Consider the following 13,918-nt stretch of genomic DNA (forward strand, 5'->3'; position numbering starts at 1 on the left):
CCTTCCTAGGGAATGATAGGCAAGTCTTCTCGAGGAAACACTTTCTAAGCATCCTTCCAACATGAACACTCTTAGCCCTCTTTGCTCACCCATCTCAAAGAATGTATTCTACCATAGACAAAGATAGTAAACCTTTACAGTTGTATCCTAACTGCCTCTTTGTTTAATATAGAAGCAGAAAATTTGATTGAATTAATCAATTTGTAATTAAAAATTAACCTATAGACAAGAAAGATTATTTGCTAAATGTTCAGACTCTTGAGTAAGAAAAACTCAGGTTCAAATCCTAGCTTCCCTATTCACCAGCTCTGGAAGTGAAGAATTCCCGTGTCATCAGATAGGGATAACAAGCCCCACCTCTTAGAGTTCACAATAGGCAATATAAAGCCCCTATCAAGGGACTGGGAGGTTGAGGTCTTTGTGGTTTAATGAGGAAAAGAAAGATGAGGGGTTAGCTGGTGAAACAGAATGTCGGGCTTTCTTCTCACAACCATCTTTCCTCACCAAGACAGAATGAGATGAAGTTGAATCCACTGGGCTGGTGATTCGCAGAATCCAGACCAATTGCAGCATCTTCTCTCTCCTCTGAAGGGAAGCAACATATTGATTCTGCTTTGAAAAATCAAGATCTCACTTCAGGGAACATAACTTTCTTTCTTTTGCTCACAAAGAAACAACGCCAAAAAATAAAACACCTATGCATCCTCTAGTGCATGGATTCAGATGGGCTGAAGCAGTAAAAGTGACTTTCCCACAATTCCATTTTTACAATAACCCTTCTCCCGGGGCATCAATATTAATACAGTCACACTTTCCAGGAGGGTGAATTGCTAAATCTGCAATGCCCCCAAGGACAGTTTAACTGTAAACCATTCTCTTCAGGTTTGTAAGGTGATGCATAGCCCTCCTGGGTAGACATCCTAATGTATGCAACAGCCACACCGGTGGCAGGCAGAAGCAACAAGAGAGATAGTCAGGAAGGAAAGATACCTGGGAATTCAGGAATACAACCGCACGCACTCACCAGCCATGTAGGCAACCTTAACCACTCCAATAGAATCCCCAAATCATGATTTCTTTTCTCTTCATGTCCTCCCTGTTCACCAAAAACACAGACCCCTTCTGTCATGAAGGGTGAGAAGAAGGCTGGTGAAGATCCCGCAGTTTCTATGGCAGGCACTTGTAAGAAGATGCTGAGCTAAGCCTGTTCTCTTCTCTTCTTGGGGCACCCCAGGGTCTTACTTTCTGCCCTCTCCCTACTTGTGCCCTCCTCTTCCCTGTTCAACCTCATAGTTGCCTGATTCTCGTAATTACCTTCCCCTTTCTTTCCCTCCAGGAAATCGTCACCATGAAACGAAGATATCTTTGTTGTCTAGTTTGAACTAGGAAGAATTTTTTTTTCTAAGAATTAAAATATAAAATTTATTTTCCCCAAAATGTAAGTCCTAATAACACTAAACGGGAATACTAACAGATAGAACATTTAAAGAATAAAACTTATAGACTATGAGTTTTCTACATTTGTCATTTTTTCCCCTCCTTAACTGCTCTCAATTTCAGCTAAATTTAATTTCCTTAGATTCCAAGTCTTGGAATAGAGTTATATTTTGTAATTCACTGGTCATCTCTCTTTAGAGTCAAAAGTGTCCTAGGACACCAAGGTATTGTTCTACTTTTCCATCAAAAATCCCTACAGAGCTACCTGCGATGGGTCTTTCAGGATTTATTCCAATGACAAAGCCTATCTTTGAAGTAATTTACTGAGGATTCCAGCAACCTCCCAGATTACTTAAAGAAAGAGGAGACAAAAGCTACCCTTGTGATGAAGTCCCTAACAAACAACCCAGAAGGAGCAGAAATGACTTCCAATCAGGAAAACATTTTCTACTTAATGCTCTAAATTGAGGTGCAACAGTCAACAGCTCAACACATATTTTCAGTGGCCACTGATGGACCAGACCTTACGTGCAATTGCAGTTCTCACGGGAAGTGTTTGAGCTCAAAAGCAACCAGCTTCCCTTGGCCTCAGGTACCATTTAGGCTTCTAACAAACAAGAACTTATGAAAAGCAACTTTAAACAAGAACTTAATTTGTTTCTATTTGGTTAAGCTAGGATTGAAAATAACTCCCTCACTTTTTTCAGGGGGGTTTACCTTTTAAACGAGGATGTCTGATTCGGCAATCCAAAGCAAGGCATTGCTCATGGTATAATATAAAACAGGATGCATCATTGAGAAAGCTAAAACTGTTACCAAGTGGAAGGCATTCTCTCATTCATTAAATATTTATTGAAGGCCAACTATGTGTCAGGCACTATTTATTCCAGGGGACTGGGAAACATCAGTGAACCAAACAGACAGAAATCCCCCCTCCTTGTGTACTTGGCATGAATAGTTCATAAGGGATTCTAATTCTAGAAAGCAGCATTATATTTTATTTTTCAACATCTTCTCTAGCATCTAACACAGTGTCTTGCACATAATATACCTCAATTAATACTCCATGGCTATATGACTGTTCTATTACTAACCAATGTATATTGAGCACATATTATTTGCCCAATACTGAAGGATTCAAAATGAATAAATTTTTTTTTCTTTTGATACAGAGTCTCACTGTAACCCAGGCTAGAGTGCAGAGCTGTGATCATAGCACTGCAGCCTCTACCTCCTGGGCTCAAGTGATCCTCCCACCCCAGCTTCCCAAGTAGCTGGAAGCACAGGCACATGCCACCATGCCTGGCTAATTTTTGTATTTTTTGTAGAGATGGGGTTTCACCATATTGGCCAGGCTGGTCTTGGACTCCTGGGCTCAAGCTATTTGTCCACCACGGCCTCACAAAGTGCTGGGATTACAAGCATGAGACACTGCACCTGGCCAAAATGTATAAGTCTTGATCCTTGCTCTTGGGAAATCATAGGTCCTAGCACTTCCTGGTTTTAGCTGCTGCAGTGGAAGCCTATACAACGCCAGGAGAGCAACAGGAGGTGGGAACAAGACTAATTAGAGGACTTAGAAAAGGGCTACTTAGAGGAGATGCTGCAAGAGCTGAATCTTGGAGTGTAAGTAGCTGAGCACCAGGTAAATGGGGACAGGTGTAGGGGTAGGGAAAGGGTTGGAAATACCAGGCAGAGAAAACAGTATGAACCAAAACAGAGAGGCAAGGAACAGGCTTCTGTGTCTGGAGTGGCCACAAGATAATAAATGGTCCCTCATCCCTAGCCAGCGATGAGATCCTATTGAACAAATCCTCAAGGCTTCCTCAGCCTCTTGTTGGGGTAGTTGGATGCTAATCCAAAGCCCATGCCACTTCCAAGAAAGAAATTCTTATACTCTATAAAACACAAGAAAAATCATGGTCATGTACTTCTGTGAGTAGAATATTTAACAAATCAGAAAAAACTATTTTGGGCTTGAGGAACAGAAATGATGCACGGCTCAACCCAGCAACACTCCCACAGAGGAATAGAAGAGGTCATCGAGTTTTCTGAAAGGCACACTTTCTACAGGCATACATGAGGGTCACTTTGATGGCCGGCCCTTAATTTACCTTCAAACACCTCCTTCAGTGATGTGCCCGTTTGTCTCCTCAGCCTTGTTCACTACAGGGAACTAAATATGCCTTTAATATTTATCTGTGCTGTGAAAACTGCTTCTACATGCATCCCTTTGAGGGAAATAGCCAAGATCAATGCAGGACTGACATATACTAAATGAAGAAACAAACAGAAATATTTATTTCTCTGTCCACAGACCACAGTGCCTCCTGAGGGTGAGAACAAATTGGCAGCAACAATATAGTACTCCAAGCGGTGAGGGCACTGCCTGTGTATAGAAAGGCCAGGCTATACAGATTTTTTTTCTTTTTTTATACAAGAGATCTATGCAAAAGCATCACACAATGAAAAGAATATTTTAAATGTGGTTTCTCTGTGACTGTCCTGAGATTAGAATGTCTCCAACCTTACTTTGCTTGGGGTTTTAATAATTAGTGCCACTGAGTACCAGATGCTTTAAATACTTTATCCCATTAAATCCAGACTCCTCCAATTTAAGTATCATTATTGATATTTCACACATTATGAAACAAGCAACCACATGGGGATGGTGCCTCGCCCAAAGCCCTCAGTAGCAGTGGTTTAGTTTGTATTTGAGCAAGATTCAAGATTCATCTGGCCCCAAACCCTAGGCTCTTTTTTCAGTGAACATGACTTCCCATGAATTTGGAACATTGGCTGAATATATAAGTATGTAACATATAAACAGGAATACTGTATGTCTTAGGTGAGTTTTCCCTGAAGCAGCTCTTGAGATAAGGATCATGAGCAAATTACTTGTTAAGGAAGGACTAGTGAGAGACAGACCATGAGCAAATTACTTATTAAGGAGAAACTAGTGAGAGAGAGAGAGAGAGAGAGAAAGAGAGAGAGGGAGAGAGGCAGATTATTTCAGACAATCTTCCTGCAGAAGTAGCCTCAGCTGATCCTGCAGGAGAGAAGTCAGGTGCATAGTAATCTCAGAGCCATCTCACCCAGATAAGGGGGCTGGGAAGCGCTAATCCTGTGTGTCAGTCACTGGGCCAATGGCAGCCCTGAGGATGTGAACTCTCAGACAATCTGATGCTGCAGGAATCCTCCACTGGCCCGAAGACAATCCTCATAATAAGGCAAGAGCTTACTAAATTTGAAGAAGAATTGTATAGAAACATTAAAATTGACCTGAAAGGATATATGGCAGCATTGATAGGGTCCACTATACCATTTCAAAGCAAATTCTCACAACCAAAAATGTGAGCACAGGTTCATGCTCCAACAGATAGAACCAAAAGCAGCATCCATCCCAGGCCCTCCCCAACTAATCTGCAAATGGACTTAGATCTGCAAGCTCCTCTTTCTTCCCCTGTCTCCCTGGGCCACTGAATCAATTCCAGCCAAGGCAGCAGTTGGTCCTTACACTCAGTGCCATCAGCTGCTGGAGGTAGAATTGGGGATCCTTCCTTTAGCTTGATCCTCAGAGTACCTGGAGTACCTTTGCACCCTCCAAGTGTCAACAAGTCATCTCCATGCTTGTTCACTCTTTCTGGTACTTTGACAGGTTCAGAGTCTTTGTATAGTTCTTGCCACTCCTCCTCTCTAGGAAGTATAACCTGACTCCTATTTGACTTGAAAGAGAGGATGCACACTATAAGGTTACCAAGGCTACGGAGACATTGGTGTGCAACCTGCCTCTGCTACTTACTAGCCCTGGATTTTGGGCAAGTGACCTAACTCCTCTGAGTTTCCTCACCTGTTAAATGGAGAACAAGAAAGCTAGCTCAGGATTCTCATGATAGTTAAATAAAATAATGTACAAAACAACTACTTATAATGGATAGCTGCCATTTTCTTTGTTATTGTTATTTTAATATGCTCTCTTGAAACCATGACGCCCTGATGTAGCAGTGGCAGCCTGGATTGAGTTCAAGTTCGTAATTCTTTATCAGGAGGTCTAGCCCTAAAATCAGATTACATCACTAGAGGTTTTTTCCTTACTTTTATGAGATTTCCAAGATTTCCGTTTTCAAGGACAAAGAACCTATGCAAGTTATGACAGTGTCAACCTTAGCAGCCATAATCCATATAGGCCAAACCCTATAACTAGCCGAGGCTTATATCACAGACAGAGGCAAGATGTATAATGACATCTGTGACCTATATTCCTCATTTATAACCTGGACTCCTGGCTTACAGGAGGGTGGAGGAGAGAGCAGCAATGAACCAGTTAAAAGCCACATAAGATCGCAGCAGTGTTCTTGAGAGAATTAAGCCCTAATCTCTTAAAGCATCCATTGTATGAAATGAATTAATTTCTCTTCCGTGCATTTAGAATGTCACAACTTATATACCATCCTTGGGAGAATTGAGAAAATAGTCACTCAAATTATTTTCTCTGTCCTATAATTCATATGAGGAGTCCTATTTGAGAAGTGATAATCTAAATTAATGCTTCCTTAATAGATATGCAAACTGAATTTATAGAGTATAAATGACTTGCTCAATCTATGGCATATGGCAAAGCTAAAGACAGGAAAGTTCTTTGCTAAATAGTCCCTAGGGTTATTATGTAAGCCCATCTCTAGAAACCATCTTAAATAAATGCTTTTAATCTCTCTCTCTCACACACACACACACACACACAAAATTCAGAAAGAGAGAGAGAGAGAATTTATGAATGAGATCTGCATCAGATCTCATTACACAGGATACAGTAACATGATATTCATTTAACAGTTAAAAACACACTAGATAACTTCTCATTTAAAGGGGTTAGTGGTCCCTCTTCTCTGTGATTCCATAGTTCATTGTGCTAATATCTCTCCTGGAATATGTTTCACTGAATCTTGATTATGTGCTTTTGTATGCATCTTTCCACTGAATCATGACGACAGTTAATCAAGTTTACTAATTTCTAACATCCATATCCTAGCAGCATTTGTCACATAAAAGGCATCAATGTAAAAGTAAATAAATACACTGTAGTGGAGGAAAAAGGTTTTCTCTATTCTCTTAGGTTATTTGAAATGGGCCTGTGAATTAAACTAACAAAAGTAGTATTAACAGAAGAAAAGCATACACATTCCATTTGATATTACTATTTTTTACATACATGATGGGTTTTATAGAAAAGAAGTGAAAACTCTAAAGGAGTGGTTGGACCTGGGTGCCTATATACCATTTTAACAAAGGATGATAAATTTAGACAAATGACTAGACAAAGGAAGGAAGGCTTTGGGTTTCTAGGGCAGTAAATGTGGGAATGTAAATACATGGGGAAACTATGGAATGGCAGATAAAGGTTATTTAGTAAAGCTTATTTACACAGAATCATCTTGATGCCATCTCTGCCTCCAGTAATAAGGGTTAATCTCCTCTTCCTGGTACAAGAAGGAGAGGAGCAGATATCTCCACAAGGAAAATTTACATCCTGCTTTTAGGCAGAAGGAAAGAGCAGAGAACTCTTTCTGTGTTTGATTTTTCTCAATTGCCTTCATCTCAGAATAAGCCTATGCCAAAGTGGCATATTTGGGGATGTCATATTCTGGACTCCTTCAAAATCGACTAATGAAAGCCATTTCAGAAAACGGAGCATGGTGAGTTTAGATGATCTAACCTGGGGGATAGGCACTGCCAAAATGAGTCAACTTATCAATTATTTACAGTACTTTGACTCTGGAAAATATGGCCACATATACTTATTTACACCACATACATTTCATTTTGACATATTAAAAACAATTATTTAAATAAAATTTAACAGCATCCAAAACAATGTAGCACATAGAAAAAGATTTGATTTTGTCATCTTGAAAAATGTTTATGGGGGAGCCACATGAGGTTGTATTGAAAGAAAATGAAGTTGTAACAATTTATATGATAAATAAATCATCCCGTGGATCAGTGATTGCAAACTTGATTGTAAGTCTTACTCAGGTAATTTAAATCAATAAAGTGATTACTCAGGTAATTTAAATTGATAAATGGAATAGTTGCAACTGTTATTGAGACAGTTTTTTAAAAGGAGCCATAAATGTGGATTTTCATATGAAAACTCTCAGTTTTTAAATCTGAGCCAACATTGTGTACACCAAACAAAATATGACTGTGGGCTGGATTTGGCCTGAGGGGTTAGAGTCTAAATGACCATATCAGTGAAAAACTAAAAATGTGAGAGAAATGGACCATCTACACGTCAACCAGTCAGTCAACAGAAGATTTCTGCCTCCACTTATTTTTTAATTTTTGTTCCACCCCCAGGCGCTTAGTCTAAGTTGCTGCCAACAATGAGTATTTTAGACACAGATTTTACCTGCTGGAAGATTACAGTTTGGAACAAGGCAGGTTATAAATAAATAAACCACATTGAAAGCAAAATTGATGATTCCTATTTTTGTGACCAAATTGTACATGTTCTCTATCACAATCCTTGGAACTCTTTGTTGTCTGCTCCTAGCATTTATAAATTTAACTCTTGAAATTTCAATTACATGGTATCAGACCCAAAGGTCAAGGACATACAGAAAATTGTCTTTTTACTGAAGTAACTGTGTGAAATACAAATGTTTCGATATCAGTGTAACCAGTAAGACAATTTAGCCCACAGCTTAGCAGTTCATCTCAGCACAAACTCATCTTTTTTTGTTCTCTAACTCTTACATATGTGCTATGGTCTAAATATTTGTGTTCCTTCAAAATTCATGTGGAAATTCAGTTGCCAATATGTTATTGTTAAAATGAGCAGCCTTTAGGAGGTGATTAAGTCATGGGTGTGGAGCCATAATGAGTGGAATTAGTGAAAGAGACACAAGGGAAATAAGTAAGTCAACCGGTAATTAAAACAAGAATAAATACGGACTGTCCCGGGCATCCCAGGATACAATTTTCCTGTTTGGCCGTATTCCGTGTCCTAATCCCCTTTCTTCCTCCATAGGAGTAACATTGTTATGAAGTTTATTGCTACGAAGTTCATGTGCTTCCATCTAGAATTTTTCTCTGTATTTACATTTGTAAAATGATAGTTTTGTTTTTCAATGTATTGTCCCTAAAATACCCTATTACACATTTGTAATCTGCAAAAAAAAAAAAAAAAAAAAAAAAAAAAGACACAGGGGAGCAGTTTGCCCCTTCTTCCATGTGAGGATGTGACAAGAGATACCACCTATGAAGCAGAGGGCAGGCACCCACCAGACACAGAATCTGCTGCTGCTCTGATCTTGGACTACCCAGCCTCCAGAACTGTGAGAAAATAAGCTTCTGCTATTTATAAATTACCCAGTCTAAGGTATTTTGTTATAGTATCCCAAACAGACTGACTACATGTAATATATTTTATTAAAAGTTGAAAACCTTGATTCTTTTTAAAGAAAAAAAAGAAAGCTACCACTAGCTCTTAATATATGCAGATGTAAAAGCTAACTTTCAGGGCTGGCCAAAAGTGGAAAAAGAAAGCAAAATTTCCATCTTAAGTCAACCTCTCAGCAGTATGTCAAAGTTGAGCTTTTCTTCCTTACAGCATTTTTTCACTTGGCATTCAGAAGCCGTTTCTCTTAGCTGTCCTATCTTACTATTCATACCCCCTCAGTCACCTTTCCAGATTCTTCTTCATCTTCCCAATGTCTACAGCCTAGAGTGGTCCAGATCTCAGCCCTCACTCCTCAAGTCTCTCTATTCTTACTCTCCAGGGGATATCAGCCTGACCTAGTGCTGCAAATAACAGCTACACCCAGGACTCTCAGATCCAGATCTCTCCCACGTCACCCCAACTCACAGTTGCTTCCACTCTCCATATCTCCTTGTTTCCTGTTCTAAAATGCAAGCCCAAACCCGTTCTTCATTCCTCCCCATTCCCTAACCCTTCACCCTTTTCTATCTCAATAAATGCTTCTCATCCCATGACGTAATCTATTATCAAATCCTCTTGGCTCTATCTCTAACACAGAACTGGAATCTGCCCTTCTCACCATCTTTTTCTAGTTCAAGTTACCAACATCTACCAAAACTGTTTCCACAGCCCATTACCCGCTTTCCTTGCTGGGCCCAGGATTTCATCCAAAATCCTTCCCAAGTGCAACTATGCACAATAGACCTTTCTTGCACGACGGACCTTCACTTCTCTTCCTCATCGTTTACTTCTCCTTCCACTTCTATAGCCAAGTTGGCTTCCTGGCTATTCCTTGAGTGTGCCTGACTTATTCCTGCCTCAGACCCTATGCATGTGCTGCTTCCTCAGATATCTCTGTGGCTCACTCCCTCTCTGTTCAAATGTCACCTTCTTAAAGAGGCCTTCCCTGATCATTCCATAAAAAAAAGCCTTGTCTTCAATCTCTGTTTATTCCCTTAACCTACCTTTTTCTTCATGGCCTTTATCACTTTCTGACATGAAAGTAAGCTCCATGAGAGCCTTTGATGCTTAATAGATGTTCAATAAATATTTAAATTAATTAATTGCTTAATTAGTTAATGACTAAGCATTATAAAGGACTAGAATGAGGCTAATTTTTCAACTTTAACTTATTGCATGTTATGGGGAGAAATAGATCATGAAATCAACCTCAAAAGCTTTAATGATGTTTATCTTGTGAATGTCAGGATCTACTTCCTGCCTTTCCTTCGAGACTTGGAGCTCCGTAAGTAAAACAACTAGGCTTTAGTCATCTTTGTACCCCAGATCTAGCAAAATGACTTGCCCATAATAGAGGCCTGAAAAAATATTGTTGAATGATTAAATATAAGATGGCCAACCAATATTTCAATCAATTTAAATCAAGCAAAGAGAATTTAAGAAATTATTACATACCCCCTTTAACACTGTTTGCAAAAAGAGACAGAAGAAGCTGTTTAAAAAACATTTTCTTCCTCAGATACACAGTTGGGTTAGTAGATGTTGAACTTAGAATTCAAAAGTGGCCTTTTTGTCTCCCTAAGTAGGTAATTTGAATGCATACCCATCTAGCCACTTTTCACAGGGAAGGCAAAAGAAGAAAGTAGAAAGAGAGGCAAATAGAGTGTTTGTTTGTTTGTTTGTTTGTTTGTTTGTTTGTTTGTTTGAGATGGACTCTCACACTGTCGCCCGGGCTGGAGTGTTGAGATGACGCCAGGTGGCTGCATTCCCTGTTGACATGCGACAATGAGATGTTAAATGATAAGATGGAGGGATGTCCCTGGGCTGTGCCCATGTGTGCTCATCTTCTTTCAGTCACACATGTTTCCCTTTCAAGAACCAGATGAACATTTCATAATTTGAAAACTAAAATTCCTAACAGTGTTTTTTCTCTGACATTAGCCTTCCAAATTGTGTAGCCAACACAGGCGAAGGAAGGTGTATTATTTCATAGGGCTCTCTGCTTGTTTTCCTGCTGTCTGCATTCAGCAGAATGGAAACCTGTGGGTAAATGGAAATTGCTATCCATAGGGCAAGCCTCTCACATGGCTATAATTGTGCCTTTCCCCGCAGATCCGGTTGCCTCTGTTCTCATACCTGCTTGGTTTGCTCACTCCCCACCCACATCCCCTGCTTCCTTCCATCAGGTGATTAATTGTAAATCTTAAAAAAGATACCCACCTTAGAGTCCAGAGCAGTCGAGAGAAATGGAAAACGTTCATTTGGCATTAATGGGGAGGAAAATGTAATCAGCAGGCATTTTATTTTTCCACAAAATTCACTTTCCTTTGAACTTAGCTCTTAATATTGTGATGAGTGTTTCCACTGTGGTGTGCATCTCCACAGACTACAATAAAGCCATCCTTGTTTCTCCTTTAGTTCCTGCAAGTTTCTAAAGCACAGGGCCAGTGACGGGGAAAATATTCCTATGAAATTGGAGTGGGCTCTACAAGGCACTCAGGTTAACGGGTAGAGTCCACACTCAACCCACTGGGTTTGTAACCTCCTTCTCCTATGTGTCCTGGTGAAAGTCTCTGTACTACACAATGCTTTTTTCCTTCTTTCTGCCTTTCTCTAACCAGTATCATGGTAGTGTCTAAATTCCCATCCCTCATTTTCCAGGTTTGTATAACTCTACGTATTAAAATCAGAGATGAGATTCTTCACCTTTCCTACATTTTTTTTCAGTGCCATTTGTAGAACTTCAGCACACATTTTCTTTTGACTTGACAACTTGGATATTGGGATAAATACATGCAGCTCTTACAAAGATTCATCTTGGAACGATCTTTGGGTTCTTCAGCAGGTTCCTTCAGCAAGTTTCCTTAACTTGCCAAGAGTCTTCAAGAAAATATGAACGAGCACCAGATGGGAGTCTCAAAGGACTCATTTAACTGCAAATGACACAAATAACAACCACACACTGAAGACAACCTCAGACAGGGCTGTCATGGATTTTGGCTTATTATGAGATTGGAAAGTGGCTGAATTTGTGTGAGAAATGATACTGAGTTGGGACGTGGAGGTGCAATGGCTTTAAAACTCTTTGAATGTTCTTCCAGCTGGATTTGAAATAATACACTTCCTGATTCAGTGATTCTGGTGATAGCTCTGGAAGCCACCACAGGCTTTGTCTTCTCTTCTCTATATTACTCTGGTGATTTTAAGAGTTTATGACTATTATATACCTATTACATACATAATATACATATAATATATGTATATATAATATATACATATACACACATATATGTATATTAGATACATATATATAATATGTAGATGTACACATAATATGCTTATATGTATATATAATATGTTATATATACATATATTATATATGTGAATATATATAACGGGCCTTGGTTTTGTTATTATTCTGTTGTAAACCACGGTTCACTTTCTTTCTCTCTACGAAATAACAGTTTCCTTAATTTTACCCCATAGTTTCCTTCCTGCCCCAAAAACATTCCTGATTATGTTTATGCATTGAGTTTTGCTCACATTTTCTTAATCAGTTGAATTCTTTCCTGTCCTAATATCTAATACCTTCTTCATCTTTAAAGTCCATTTATCTTTTTGCAGCATCCATGATTTGGAATTTTTTGGTTTTACTCAATTTTATTTCTCTTACAAACACTTTGATAGATTTTATGGCATGCTGGAACCGTTCTAAGTGGTTACCAGTACTAACGCTATGGAGCTGTCTTTGATGACTCTGCCCTTCTGTCATGAAGTCCCATAGCAGCCAGTAGTTTAGTCTAGTTCTTCTCAAACACCTGGGAAATCTGTTAACAGTCTTTAATAGAAGGAAAAGACAGGCCGACAACTTGGAGAAAGTATTTGCAAAATACTTATTTGATGAAGAACCTGTATTTAAAATATGCAAAGAACTCTTAAAACTTGACAACAAGAAAACAAACAATTGAGATGTGAGCAAAAGATCTGAGCAGACACCTCACCAAAGAAGATATATAGATGACTAATAGGCATATGAAAAGATGTTCAACATCAAATATCATTAGGGAATCGCAAATTAAAACAACAATGAGAGACCACTACACACCTTTTAAAATTGCCCAATTCCAAAAGAGCAAAACCACCAAATGCTGGGCAAGGATGTGGAGCCACAGGAACTCCCATTTATTGCTGGCAGAAATGCAAAAACGACTCAGTGATTTTGGAAGACAGTTTGGCAGTTTCTTACAAAGCTAAAGCTAGTCTTATGATATGATCCAGGAACTGTGCTCCTAACTACCCAAATGAATTGAAAACTTAATGTCTGCACAAAAACCTATACACAAGTGGTTATAGCAGCTTTATTTACAACTGCCAAAAATTGGAAGCAATCAAGATGACTTTCAATAAGTGAATAGATTTTTGTTAAAAAAAAAAACTATAATTTGTGGCCAGGCACCATGGCTCACACCTCTAATCCCAGCACTTTGGGAGGCTGAGGTGGGCAGGTCACAAGGTCAGGAGATCGAGACCATCCTGGCTAACACGGTGAAACTCCGTCTCTACTAAAAATCCAAAAAAAATTAGCCAGGCATGGTGGTGCCTGTAGTCCCAGCTACTTGGGAGGCTGAGGTAGGAGAATGGCGTGAACCCGGCATGTGGAGCTTGCAGTGAGTGGAGATCACGCCACTGTACTCCAGCCTGGGTGACAGAGCAAGACTCTGTCTCAAAAAAAGAAATATTCCTCAGAGCTTTGAGTGATATTTTTCTATATACTTCTGCATTATTGACTCTTTCACGAGGAAAATGAAGAGATCATGCCACTGCACTCCAGCCTGGGGGACAGAGCAAGACTCCGTCTCAAAAATAAAACAAAAAAACTGTAATTTACATCCATGCAACATAATGATAAATGATACAAAAAGAGATAAAAAGAAATGTGCTCTCAGGCCACAGAAAGACATGGAGAAAATAAATGCATATTACTAAGTCAAAAAGGCTACATAATCATATGGCTTCAACTATATGACATTCTATTTAATA

The sequence above is a fragment of the Macaca mulatta genome, chromosome 12 (assembly GCF_049350105.2).
Source record: "Macaca mulatta isolate MMU2019108-1 chromosome 12, T2T-MMU8v2.0, whole genome shotgun sequence".
Classification (NCBI taxonomy): domain Eukaryota; kingdom Metazoa; phylum Chordata; class Mammalia; order Primates; family Cercopithecidae; genus Macaca; species Macaca mulatta.